The sequence below is a fragment of the Carcharhinus amblyrhynchos genome, chromosome 11 (genome assembly GCF_965287045.1).
Source record: "Carcharhinus amblyrhynchos chromosome 11, sCarAmb.v2.hapA, whole genome shotgun sequence".
Taxonomy (NCBI): domain Eukaryota; kingdom Metazoa; phylum Chordata; class Chondrichthyes; order Carcharhiniformes; family Carcharhinidae; genus Carcharhinus; species Carcharhinus amblyrhynchos.
Window position 1 is genome coordinate 41,803,954 of NC_137334.1, and position 14,237 is coordinate 41,818,190.

The 14,237-nt window shown below is 43.4% G+C and overlaps 1 protein-coding gene across 2 annotated transcripts in view; it reads left to right on the forward strand.

Moving 5' to 3' along the window:
* pde11a (phosphodiesterase 11a) overlaps nt 1-14,237 on the forward strand; it is a 355,582-nt gene that overhangs the window by 223,577 nt on the left and 117,768 nt on the right. The window lies entirely within an intron of this gene.

Here is a 14,237-nt window from a genome sequence, read left to right on the forward strand (position 1 = left end):
GTCAATGGAGACGGGAGAGGTTCCAGAGGATTGGAGGATTGCGGATGTAGTTCCTATTTTTAAGAAAGGGAACAGAGATAGCCCGGGAAATTACCGACCGGTGAGTCTGACCTCAGTGGTTGGTAAGCTGATGGAGAGGCTTCTGAGGGACAAGATTTACGAACATTTGGAGAGGTTTGACATGATCAGGAATAGTCAGCATGGATTTGTCAAGGGCAGGTCGTGCCTTACAAGCCTAGTTGAGTTCTTCGATAATGTGACTGAACACATTGACGAAGGAAGTGCCGTGGACGTAGTGTACATGGACTTCAGCAAGGCGTTTGATAAGGTCCCCCATGCAAGACTTCTTGAGAAGGTGAGAGGGCATGGGATCCAAGGGCCTTTGGCCTTGTGGATCCAGAACTGGCTTGCCTGCAGAAGGCAGAGAGTGGTTGTGGATGGGGCTTTTTCTGAATGGAGGTCAGTCACCAGCGGAGTGCCTCAAGGATCTGTTCTGGGACCCTTGTTGTTTGTCATTTTCATAAATGACCTAGATGAGGAAGTGGAGGGATGGGTAAGTAAGTTCGCTGATGACACGAAGGTCGGTGGTGTTGTGGATGATCTGGAAGGATGGCAAAAGTTGCAGCAGGACATAGATAGGATGCAGGACTGGGCGGAGAAGTGGCAGATGGACTTCAACGCGGATAAATGTGTTGTCGTCCATTTTGGCAGAACCAACGGGATGAACGAGTACACTATTAAGGGCAGAAGTCTGAGTAGTGTTGAGGAGCAGAAGGATCTTGGGGTCCGGGTCCACAGGACTCTTAAATCGGCCTCGCAGGTGGAGGAGGTGGTCAAGAAGGCGTATGGTGTACTGGCCTTCATTAATCGAGGGATTGAGTTTAGGAGTCGGGAGGTAATGCTGGAACTTTATAAGACCCTTGTCAGGCCTCATTTGGAGTATTGTGCGCAGTTCTGGTCGCCTCACTATAGGAAAGATGTAGAAGCTATTGAAAGGGTGCAGAGGAGATTTACAAGGATGTTGCCTGGACTGGGAGGCATGCCTTATGAAGTTAGGTTGAGGGAGCTGGGACTCTTTTCCCTGGAGAGACGAAGGTTGAGAGGCGACCTGATAGAAGTTTACAAAATGTTGAGAGGGATAGATAGGGTGGACTCTCAGAGGCTATTTCCCCGGTTTGAAATGGTCGCTACGAGAGGACACAGATTTAAGGTGCGGGGAGGGAGGTTCAGAAGTGATGTTAGGGGTAAGTTTTTCACTCAGAGGGTGGTGAGTGAATGGAATCGGCTGCCGTCAGTGGTGGTGGAGGCGAACTCGCTGGGGTCTTTTAAAAGACTTCTGGATGAGTATATGGGGTTTAATGAGATTGAGGGTTATAGATAGGTCTGTAGGTTGGTAGGTGATGTGGTCGGCGCAACTTGTGGGCCGAAGGGCCTGTTTGTGCTGTAGTGTTCTATGTTCTATGTTCTATAAGATCTTTTCAGAAGCTGTTATAGTGAGAGATAAAAGTCAACTGCTGGATTTATATAGAATATAATCATATATCCTTTTGTTCCTATGTGGAGGATCGCGACATACATCCTTTACCTCTAATAACAGATTTCAGAATGAGGAAATACTGAAACATCTGTTGGAATACTCTTTACTAAATCAAGCCAATGATGTAATAAAATACAAGCCCTGACATGCAACATATATCAGATATTATCAGTACCAGAACTCATGTAACAAGTACTCCTTCGGGGGCTCAAAAACTTACCACCCCAACTGCCTTAGCAAGACTAGGTTAAATGTTCAAGAGGCTCCTATGTATATATTTTTATGTGTTTAATTGTAAGACAAAAGGGGTATAATATATTACAATGCTCTATGTGTACTGTTGGCATGTAAACTCATTTAGCGTTCAGCGTAGCTGCATGCATTTGATGTCATGCGTTGTTTTAAAGTCTGGATATGTCACATGAGTGCTTATTAATTCTCTGTAATATTAATGCCTGGCCTTGTATAGCTGTTACGTTAGTGCAGAATTAATCTTCTAATATGAGGGTGTATAATTTATATTAATAAAATGTTGCTGCGGCTATTCTACTTGGGGAATCACTGTCATTGATTTTAGCAGCGCTTCTTACCATCATGGACTGGTTGGCATTAATTTGGATTCCACACCCAGTATTTAAAGGAGAAACTGTCAATTAACATAACTGGCTATGTTACAATTGAATTTTATTTGCATGGATAGTTTACAGCAGTATCATATGACTGTTCCAGAATGAATCAACAGAAATCACTCACCATTGACATTTGTTTTCACTGGCAGAGGTTCTCTTCTTTTTTCCAGATCTGTATTTAGAAATTGATATTATTAAACGTAAGACAAACTGAATTCCAATAACGTTTCCCTTTTTTATAATCCTCCAATTTACTTTGCAAAACAACTCGACATTCACCGATTAGATTCTTGATACTTTCTTGCTCCTCTGTGCTACTCTTTTCAACCTAATCTACAGAGAGGGTGTATACATCCCTTTGTCCAAGCAAATGAATAGGCTGCAGTTGGCCATTTTAACACCTCCAAGCAGCAGCACAGAAAAGAGGTTCTGCCCAGATTGAATACAAGGCTCCATCAACACATTTCTAGTGGTGCTTCTGTACCATCGTCTACAAGACTGATGCATCTTTGCGTGTCTATCTCCTTGTGTGATGTCAACTCTATTGGAAAAATGAATTATACAGAATCAGGTTTCAACCTGTGGATCTCTGAGATGGGATACTTCATTGGACTTTGATTCTGGACTAATGAAACAATGTTTCTTTTTCTGTGGTCTTTGCACTGTATACCTTTTTCTTCATTCCTTTTTTATTGTACAAGTGCAAAGGAGGCAAATTTTCTACCTTACGCCTGTATTTGAATGTGTGCAAACCAACAAACCCTTTGGCTTATCCTAACTCGAGTATAGATCACAACAAAACTGAGGGATTGGAAAATGCACCATCACCTATGAAGGAGGAAGAAATCAAAACACCTTTTTGTTTATGGATGGGTGTCAAGACGAGAAATCAGGGCTTTTAAATTAATTCCCTTATGTCTGTAACAGATTAATATATGAATCGAGGCAAGTTTCATTTAGAATGTCTGAACTGAAATGCAGGAATTCATAGAATCCCTTGAATGCAGAAGAGGCCATGACAGAGTATCTTAACCAGGGTCTCTTCCCCACCCTATCCCCATGGTTAATCCCCTAACTTCCACATCTTGGGACACTAACGGAAAATTTAGCATGGCAATCCACCTAACCTGTATAATTTTGGATTTTGGGAGGAAACCGAAGCACCCGGAGGAAACCCATGCAGATATGGGTAGAATGTGCAAACTCCACATGGTCATCCAAGGCCAGAATTGAACCCAAGTCCTTGGCATTGTGAGGCAGCAGTACTAACCACTATACCACCATGTTGCTCCAGTTGAACCCAGTGGGCATTACAAAGGAAGGCTCCTTGACATACTTAGTTTTGCTTGAAGTGTCTCGTCACAAGGAGACTGCGTGTGTTTTCATTTTATTTTGGTGCTTCTTTATCATGTAACTTTCAAAAGAAGGGACAAGTGAAAAAAAAGGCATCTGGAGGAGGTATAAATAGGAATAGATAAATAATTATGAAATTGTTATTCCTGTTTACACCTCTAGGCCCATTTTTCTTATACTATGCCTTTGTTTGCTTGAAATCATCATCCCTTTGGTCATTTAATCTCTCTTGTCTTCCAGACAATCATATACCTTCCCTTGAGTTCTTACTCCTCACCTTTTGCTAATCTCTGAACTTGTTTGAGACTTTTTAGGTCTCTACGTTTTTCCCAGTTCTAGTCATTCCCCTGGAATGCTAATTGTTTTTCTCTCTCTACAGAGCCTGCCTGACCTGCTAAGTGTTTACAGCATTAGCAAGTATAGCCAATTAGGCTGAATGGCCTGTTGCTGTGGTGCAGACTCAGTGTAACCATGCAATTCAGAGACTGTGAGCCCTTCCCTGAATCAATGGGTGAAATCTTGTCAGAGGGTTTTGGTTCTAGAATGAAAAACGGAATGATTTCCACCAATGGACCCGGCGTGATTTCATACTGAATCTTATCATAGAATTGTTATAATGCAGAAGAAGGCTACTCGGCCCATCAAGTCTGCACCGACTCTCTGACAGAGCAGCTTACAAAGTCCTATCCCCATAACCCCACATATTTACCCCACAAATTCCCCGTAATCTACACATTTTGGGACACTAAGAGGCAATTTTCCATGGCCGTTTCACCTAACGTGCACATGTTTGGACTGTGGGATGAAACTAGAGCACCCAGAGGAAACCGACACAGACACAGAGAATGTGCAAACTCCACACAGTAGACCGAGGCTGGAACTGAACCCAGGACATTGGTGCTGTGAGACATCTGTGCTAGCCACTGTGCCACCCAGTGCCTCATTAGTAATAATTTTTGTGCCCAGGAGAGTCACTGTGGCATCTTCCCTCCAACAATTTAACTGCTGTAATCCATGTAAACAGCTCCCTATCACCTGTTCTACATTGACTACAGGGGTAGCAGCCAAGAAGTCTGCAACTGGCTTTCGGAGGGAGCCCTGACCTGCTGGATGGAATGGAGCAGAGGCTGGACACACTCAACGCCCGCTTCAAGAGAAGACCGTCTAGCAGGGTCACCACCCCCACCCTGGGATGCAGTGGCAGCCCTGGTCAGTGCGAGCGTACTCCATAGGTGGATGGGACAGCAGTGTAGGAAGATGAATGATCTTCTTTGCTAGGCAGGGTGAGTGAACCACCCCAACTCCCCCTCTGGATCCCCTCGCACACCCCTTTCACCTTCAAATCCATCTCTTATACAGCCACCTTGGGGGTTATCAACATGAGGCACCAGCAACCCCTCTTCCTCACACAATCACTATGTTCCTGCCAGTAGCTGCTGTGCTTCTCGCACTCCAGCTCCCACTCAAGACCCACACCTCATCACTATCTTCAATCTTACGACTCATGCATACATTCTTTTTAACTGTCATTGCAGGACAAACTCCACCACAAGAAGCGTGAGTGGACACAGCCTATTGAAGTCAAGCCCAAGTTCAGAACCCTCATGCCTTTCATGGAGAGAACCCTCAAGCTGGTCAGGGAGAAGGCAGACTATGCCTGCATTGGTAGTGAAGTGGGAGCAGCAGACAAACCCGAGAATCCTCAAAACATGTTGTAATTTCTCAAGCCCCCAAGTGAATAATCAATATTTCCTCCATATCCCCTGTAATGCACTGATGCTATCTCCATTCTTTTGCAGGCAAAGCAGCGAACAGATCAGACCATCCTCGCTTCCCCTGGATACACCAGACTCCAGCAATTCAGAATGGGACTTCTCCAACCTCACCATGGAAGAGGCATCATAACTCTCACCCACACCTGGCACCAACGCAGATACTCACACCTTGGTGGGATCACTAAGTAGACAGGCTTCCAGGTCACTCACTGGTAAGCAAGATCCACAGCAAGCAGAGGCAGGGATGTCCCAGGGAACCGGCAGACAAGAGAGATGCTGGAGGCCAGGACTCTGTTGAGCCACTGGCCGATCATGTGCCCCTGTGTCCAGTCGTCCCTCAGCTGCTGGATCTACAAAGACAGAGTCATGAGCAAGAGTAAGCGATGACAGCGTCCCTCTTATGATTGCAAGGCCAGCTTGAAAAGTCCCATCTCCTTTTGTCCAAGGAGATTGTGCGTAAGCTGCATGGTGCAGGCACTGTTGGGAATCTATGAATGTCTATGCCAAAGGATGGTGGAACTTCTGGATCTCACTCCAACTGCTTCTGTATCCCATGGAGGAGCACAGAAGCCACTGGGAACCCAAAGAACATAAGAACATAAGAAATAGGAGCAGGAGTAGGCCATCTAGCCCTTCGAGCCTGCCCCGCCATTCAATAAGATCATGGCTGATCTGTCGTGGCTCAGTTCCACATTCCTGCCCTCTCCCCATAACCCTTAATCCCCTCGCTTATCAAAAACCCATCAACCCGCGTCTTAAAAATATTTAGCGAGGCAGCCTCCACCACCTCAACGGGCAGAGAATTCCAGAGATTCACCACCCTTTGAGTGAAGAAGTTCCTCCTCAACTCCGTTCTAAACCGCCCCCCCTTTATCTTGAGGCTGTGCCCCCTAGTCCTACTGTCCTTTCTGAGCGGGAAGAGTCTCTCCACCTCTATCCTATCCATCCCATTCATCATCTTATATGTCTCAATGAGATCTCCCCTCATTCTTCTAAACTGTAACGAGTACAAGCCTAGTTTATTCAGCCTCTCCTCATAGCTCAACCCCCTCAACTCCGGTATCAGCCTAGTAAACCTCCTCTGCACTCCCTCCAAGGCCAAAATATCCTTGCGTAAGTACGGCGCCCAAAACTGCACACAGTACTCCAGCTGCGGCCTCACCAATGCCCTATACAGCCACAGCAAAGGGAAAGGGATCAGCAGGAGTATAGCCCTGGGGTCTCCACCCAGGGTTCCCTATGCATCTCCTGTCAATCTGATATCCCCCTCCTTAGGAGCAACACACATCCAGCCCCAGACATGGAAGAGGACAGCAGTCAAACATCTGTGCTGCCCGAAAACAGACCTGGACCTTCCAGTTCCCAGCCCCCTAGGGGATACCTGCCAAGGTCAACTCAGGGCATGGAAGTCAGCAGGCTGCCTCAACCTCAGCTGTGGATCCTGACGATATACCTGGACATAATATGAGGGAGTGAAAGAGTAAAAAACCGAAGGCACTTAATGGGCACGGGTGAGCATAGGCACTAGTGTAGGTAGGTCACCATTATATTGAATGTTAGGCATTAAAATTCAATTTGTTCATCCATAGAGCCTGCATTCTTTCTGTTAATGCCGCCGAACTTGGGTAACCACCGTGTTCACCCAGTGCCTCATCCATGTGGTGTGTGAGAATGGCAGTGTTACATCCCCCTCACACCAACAGCTCAGTAAAGAGGCGCTGCTGCTGGCATGCCCAAACTCCTCCATCCCTACCCCTCTCCATCAAAGCGCACCCCTCTCATGTCTAACAGTGTTGTCTGGTGATCACGAGGTCAAGAGATTTTGAGGTGCTGCCAGGCTGCCGACATCAGCTGTAAGATGGATGTGAACACCAGGACCCCTGACATGGGTGGGGCCTGTACTAGCTGACGCTGCGCATCCCACATTTCTGAGCCCTCTAAGTCCATTCAATGGCAGGACACATGAAGTGCTCTGTCAGTCATATCGCTGAGAATGAGAGGAGCATCGCTCATCCTCAATACAAATCATCATCATTCTCTCGCAGAGTCTGGCCAAATATCAATGGCTTAAGTGTCCTGCCCATGATGTTTAGCAACAGTATAGGAGCATACTCTGGCACCAGTATGTTAGTCCCCATGGTGGGAGAGCTGTTTGTACTCTAGTTGTTCTAGTTACACCCAGAGTGAGACACTATGAGGCCATCCCTAATCCGTTGGTCCAGTCAAGCCCTGACCAGGTTTCTACTGTCTCATCCTCTGTGTGATTACCCTTACTGCCCTCCTCAACATCTGAGGAGATGTGGCATTCCTCCATCTCCTCCAGGTGCAGGTAGTCTCCCGTCTGCAGTGGCAAGGTGTGGAGAGCACAGCAGACTACAATAATGTGGCACACCCTATGGCGGCGATATTATAGGGTCCCCCGTAACCAGTCCAAGTTCCTGAACTGCATCTTCAGCAGGCCACTTGCTTGACCAGCACATGTGTGCAGCATGAGCCTCGTTGGAATGAATCTTAGCAGGTGTTTGTGCCTCCACACTGATGTCATCAGCCATTTCCTGAATGAATACCCATTGCCCTCGAGGAACCATCCCTCCAGCTGCTGCATCCCTCAAAGATAGCTGGGATTTGAGAGCATCCCAAGATGTAGCTGTCCCAAGCATTGAGCTGACATTCCCAGAAAGGCTGCAACATCACACAGCTAACACTGATATGCACCTCTATGAAAGGCACATCATCGTGCTCCCTATCGAGGTCATGATGAGGTGCATCAGCGACATCCCTCATCAGGATGCAAACACTGGTCACGTGTATCCACTCGACTGAATGCTAACATGAAGACAAGTTTCTTTGGGGGAGCTTGGGGGCTGGTGGAATGCATGCATTTGGTACCACTATGGGGAGGTGATGACCTAGTGGTATTATCACTAGGTATTATCACCAGACTACTAATCTGGAAACTCAGTTAAAGTTCTGGAGACCTGGGTTTGAATCCTACCGTGGCAGATGGCGCAATTTGAATTAAATTCAAAATATCTGGAATTAAGAATCCATTGATGACCATGTCTCCCAATGATAGATTGCTGTGAAAACCCTTCTGGTTCATTAATGCCCTTTAGAGAAGGAAAGCTGTTGTCCTTACCTGGTCTGGACTATGTATGACTCCAGATCTACAGCAATGTGGTTGACTCTCAACTGTACTCGAGCAACAAGGAATGGGCAATAAATGCTGGCCCAGCCAGTGACCCCCATGTCCCATGAATGAATAAAAAAAAATGCTTGCAAAGGGTTAAAAATACCTCCACTAAATGGCTGTGCTGTTTGGCTGCATAGCATTTATTAACAATATCACCAGTATGGGAGTCCAGGGTACCTTTTCAGCCAGGTTTCTTCCCCTAATGGCAGACGAGGAACAGCTGAATCATGCAAAGCCCTCAATTAGCATGCCCAACACATTCCTACAGGGCAACCTTGTTTCTCCCAGGTTAGAAGTGCAGAGTTGAGCAGCTTTCCATGACCCATTGAGATCTACCATTACATACAAACAGCCTTGATAATTGGTTCTGGACTGCCGGGTAGCTTCTCCCCTTTGTCCTCACACCACTGTCTAAGTGTGGGTTTCAATTACATTGCAATCATCCTCCCTTGACTCAGAGTGCCTTCAGGTTCCATGAAGGGAGACACAGCCCATTCCTGAATCCTCTGGTCTTCGCTTGCAGCCAAACCTCTCACGGGACTCCACTTGGGTAACTCACAGTCACTTCCAGTCTTGTTTTCAAGCTTTTACACCCTCTTGCCGGCCCCCACTAAGAAAGATATGAGAAGAGCATACTGATTGGTTGGCAAGTGGACTCTGATTAGTAGAGGCGTTGCCATGGAGAAAGCACCAGTTAATAGTGATTGACAGCTAAATGCAAGGCATTGTTTGAAATTTAAACCAAGCAGCTTGACCTTGATTGGTTAAGGCATTGTCTTGAGGAATAAGTCAGTGAATGGCTGTCATTTATTTTGTTTTGCTGAAATAAGAACAATATGTGTACATGTTCTTTCTGTCTGCAAAGAACAGGGTCTGCATTAATATGTGTAGCTTCCTGTACATGCACTACAAGCTCGACTGACAATTTTAAATTTGTTGTCAGCATAATTCGTAGTACACTGAGGATTATTTAGCAAATGTCCAATTGTGGAATCGTATCTAATGTTGGACGCTGTTTTGAGTTATGCAAACACGGGCTGATTGCTTGCGATCTGTACCTTGTCCATTGCAAACAATGGCTGGGACATTCTTCTTGATACAATTTGCCAATCTTTGGAATGTATGACTTACCTATTCAGCATCACACTGGCACTGAAATTCATATATCTCATTTATGTAATTGTGTAATAGGCAAAATGTCTTTTTGCCTTGATTGCAGTGTTTTGATGGTGGCATTTAGCACTTATGTTGCTATTGCAAAGTGCCAGCATGAAACAGCCAGCTTCCCCATTGCTCAAACATTTGAGAGACCTTGTTCTTCCAGGGTAACCTGAGGTAGACTCGCATTATGAAGTTAATGTTTGTAAAATTATTTTAAAAATTGTAAAAATGCTAAGAGTTGTAAAATTGTCCATTTAAAACGTGGTTTTGTTTTTTCTGTACTTAGAGTTTTAAAAAAAGAGAAGCAGGTGCATGCAGGTGCAGAGACAAAAAGTAATAGGCTGCTTTGATAACAGGCTTTAGGTATTTGAATCAGAACATGTTTTTGAATCAATTTAAAATAGACATTTGAAAAGCAACAGCCTATCGGATTTAAATTTGATGTTTTGATAACGTGTAAACCAATTCTATTGTACGAAGTTTGGTATGTCATCAGGGGTGTAAAACCAGCTCCTAGCTCCAAAGTACTGCACGGAGACCACCTGCCAGCAGTTGCCACAGATCACAGCAACTAGAGAGAGAGAGACACACACACAGACAGTAACTGTCTCTGCCAGTATAGCAGCATTTATGTCTTAAAAGGAAGCCTCACCTCTGTCATAAAAAATATAGTGAAAACAGAAGAAATCAGCAAAGAAGAAAGAAGGTCGCAGAAGGCAACAAACCCGATTGCATTTTGAGCGTGGCTAAAAATTCTATTTTCTTTGTTAATAGGTGGGAATTATAATTACCTAAACAGCATTCCATTAGAACCATATTTTATTCAGTTTGTTGATAGTTTATTTAACCAGTTTATTGTTAGTTAGAAAAATAAAGTGGTTGTTGCTTTACAAACAGAGTATCAGGTAGTTATTTTGATTTGACCACGAAAAGCTATTGAAGTGCAGATAATCCCCCTTCTCACAAACTTTTTAACATATTATGAAGGGCGGTTCTTCTCTTTGAATGGTTGAGTGTTGGTTCTCAGAAAGAAGATCAACTTCCCCTTCGTAACACTGAGTACTTCTCAGGGCCAAAAGTGATATACAGAGCAAAATTATTTGATCAAGGTAGCCATTAGCCACAAGATGTTTTTGATGAGATGTATTTCAGCATCAAGCTGCATGGCAAGAAAATGGCTCAAGCTCTATTTGCAAGGTTGTCAATAAGACTAATCTTATCCCGTGTAGAACTATGACAATTCTAACGTGTATATTGCCCTGTGATAGATATATTATTATATATTATAGGCTTGCGGTAGACTGTGCTATTGAATTTCCAGGCACATTTCTGAACTAGTACATCAAGGAAATGATGTTCATTTGACTGCTCTATTTCAAGGTGAATTTGAATGCAAATGGGGCCCATTAAGACATATAAGGAAACTATTACATGCGGCTGCAGATTTTTTATTTCCCTTTGTCTTTCCCTCAGAAGAGTATGAATGCACTTAACTCCTCACAAAACTACTTAATATACTGCTCCAGTCCTTTTAGTGAGTCTGAAGTATTACTTGCTAATATTGCACTGGAGGCAGAGTTCTTTTTGAACCTAAGAATGTGATGTATTGGAATATTACAGTACTGTACTATCATAATGCAATGTTCTTGTTCATATCCCGGTGAACTGGCAAATGCCAACTATCAAACTTTGGAAAAAGCATGTTCTGACACTGGTGGGTGTCATACAAATGATGTAAAAGGTATAGTATAAAATGCTACAAGTTGTGTTAACTTGGTCGCCATCGGGAACTGTATGCAAATTAATACTGATTGCCTTATTGTTGTCATGCAGCACTCATTAAGTTCTGATACATATTCATTATATTCATGAAAGGTAGCCCCTTTTCAGACGTGCTACTTTATCTGCATGTCTTATGCACTGGAAGCAATGTGCTACAAGTCACCAACCTGCAACCTGTGGCCCAGTTGCGTCAAAGGAGCAAAGATGGCACAGGAGCACTGGCAAAGAATAAATAATTTGACTGCTGTCAAGAATCAGGGTTCAAACACGAGAGGACCAGGGCTGATATGGAGAAATCGCGCTGAACAAGACTGCAGCGCCCAAGGAGCACACCCTGGTCATCTTCAGCAATGTCGCATCGCATAAACTGGTGAAGAAGCAAATCTAGTTTGCAGACAAGAAGCAGGAGCTTAGCAGATTTCCCACCAAGACTGGTCGAAGGTCTTTACCTTGCTCCATTTCGCAGTTTCCACAGATAGCTGCAGCTCAGCTGCACCCTATACAGGTAGTTCAGATGACAGATTAACTTTTAAAATCTCAATCCCAGAACCTCCAACATTTAATCAGTTATATTTGCAAACTAAATTCAAATTTTTTAGGCCACCCAATTAATTTGGATGAGATTAGTTTATTAGACAGTGTATCACAGATAAAATATTTACCTGGCATTATTTAGATGGTACTATCTGTTAGCCAATCATAGAACACTATTGATGATAGCACCAATACTGTCACATTAGTAGTGATTCAATTGGTAGCACACTTGCCTGTGAATCACAAGGTTGTGGTTTCACATCCCATTTCGGACCTGAGCATAAATATCAAGGCTCCCATTCCAGTGCTGTACTGTACTGAGGCATTACTGGAGTGTTACATGAGATGTTAAACTGAGACCCCATCTGCATTCTCAAGTGAATGTAAATACCCCATGGCACTATTTGAAGAAGAGTAGGGGAGTCATCCTAAGTCCTACCTATAGTTGTTCCTTAAACAACACCACAAAATATTATTATCCTACCATTATCACATTACTCTTCATGGGAGCTTGCTGTATTTCCTAAATTACAACAATGACTGCACTTCAAAACTATCTAATCGGCTATAAAGCACTTGGGACCTCCAAAGGTCTTGGCGTAATATAAATGCAAGGTTTTTTTAATAATGCATGTGTTCTTGGTTGGTGTCATGGTGAGGAACACTGGAGCAGCCCCAAAGGGATAAAATCCATGTTGGGGTTGAAATTCATCTTGGTTTGTAGTGCATGTTACATTCCAGAAACCCTGTTATTGAAGGATAGAACTAGAGCCAATCTTTACAAACTTTCATATTTATTTACAGAATTGCAAATGAGAAGCATATACCTCCCAACCTAGCAATCACAATTTTATACTTTACTTGTAGATGGCTCAAGACAATCTGCAGTTAATGCCCAACATTTTGCACACAGTTACACAAATTAATATGCGATGAATTAATGTTGTATGTGGTACAACATTGAAGGCATTATATAGATAAATGCAAGTAGTTGTTGCAAAACATACAATATGAATGGGATGGATAGGATAGAGGTGGAGAGACTCTTCCTGCTCAGGAAGGACAGTAGGACTAGGGGGCACAGCCTCAAGATAAAGGGGGGGCGGTTTAGAACGGAGTTGAGGAGGAACTTCTTCACTCAAAGGGTGGTGAATCTATGGAATTCTTTGCCCGTTGAAGTGGTGGAGGCTGCCTCGCTAAATATTTTTAAGACGCAGGTTGATGGGTTTTTGATAAGCGAGGGGATTAAGGGTTATGGGGAGAGGGTGGGAATGTGGAACTGAGCCACAACAGATCAGCCATGATCTTATTGAATGGGGGGGCAGGCTCAAAGGGCTAGATGGCCTACTCCTGCTCCTATTTCTTATGTTCTTATGTAATTGATTGATTGTTTGATGCTCTACTCCATTCTCTTCTTTATTGAGTAGAAATTGGGCAGCGTGTAAAATAGGCTGCTTATTTGCTAATTCCCACAAGAAATTTCAACTCTGTTAAATGAAAGTGAAGAGGGATTTGAGAGCCAGCAATGGAAGCTAATTTGCAGAACAGTGATGGTTGAAACAGAATAGCAAAATTAATACATTACAAGTGTTTACTTTAACCTTCTTGAGATAAATAAAATATATTGGTGCTTCTCTCATACAATTATATAACTTAATGTTTAGATAGTTGTGTATGGGCAATGGATTCAACATACACAACTGACAAACAATTGTTAAGATTTATGAAAATCACAGTGAAATACTGTTTGCATTCTGAAATGTGTTGAAAAATGAGAGCTACCCATCTGCAATGCTTAAGAGAGGCACATATTCAACATTAGAAAATAGATTATTTTTCCATTGTATAAATCCAGAATAGTACTAATTTTTAACAGAGTTTGAAGAACAGAATTGGGATGGTAAAATGTCAACTATAAAATATTGCTGAAAAGAGCAATGTTGCTGAAGCTTTTCATCTTGAATTCATCAGGATAATACAAGAATGCCAAATTTCAAATGGTCAAACCAACAGGAGAAAGGGTGCTGAGTTGACACTAGCTAAGGTGTTACCATGGAGAAAGCAATGGGAACTATACACTCCCAAGTTCCGGAGTAATACAAAATGTCCTCAAGGTGTGAATATATTTGTTTGCAGAGAACCAATCCCTGCATATAAATGTGTGTCACATCTTGCAAAACTATCTTTGTTTGTTTGTAATGGCTAGCGTACAGACTGTACTCAACCAATTCATGCTTAATAAATCAAAAAAAAGCATCAGCCGTTACATGTGA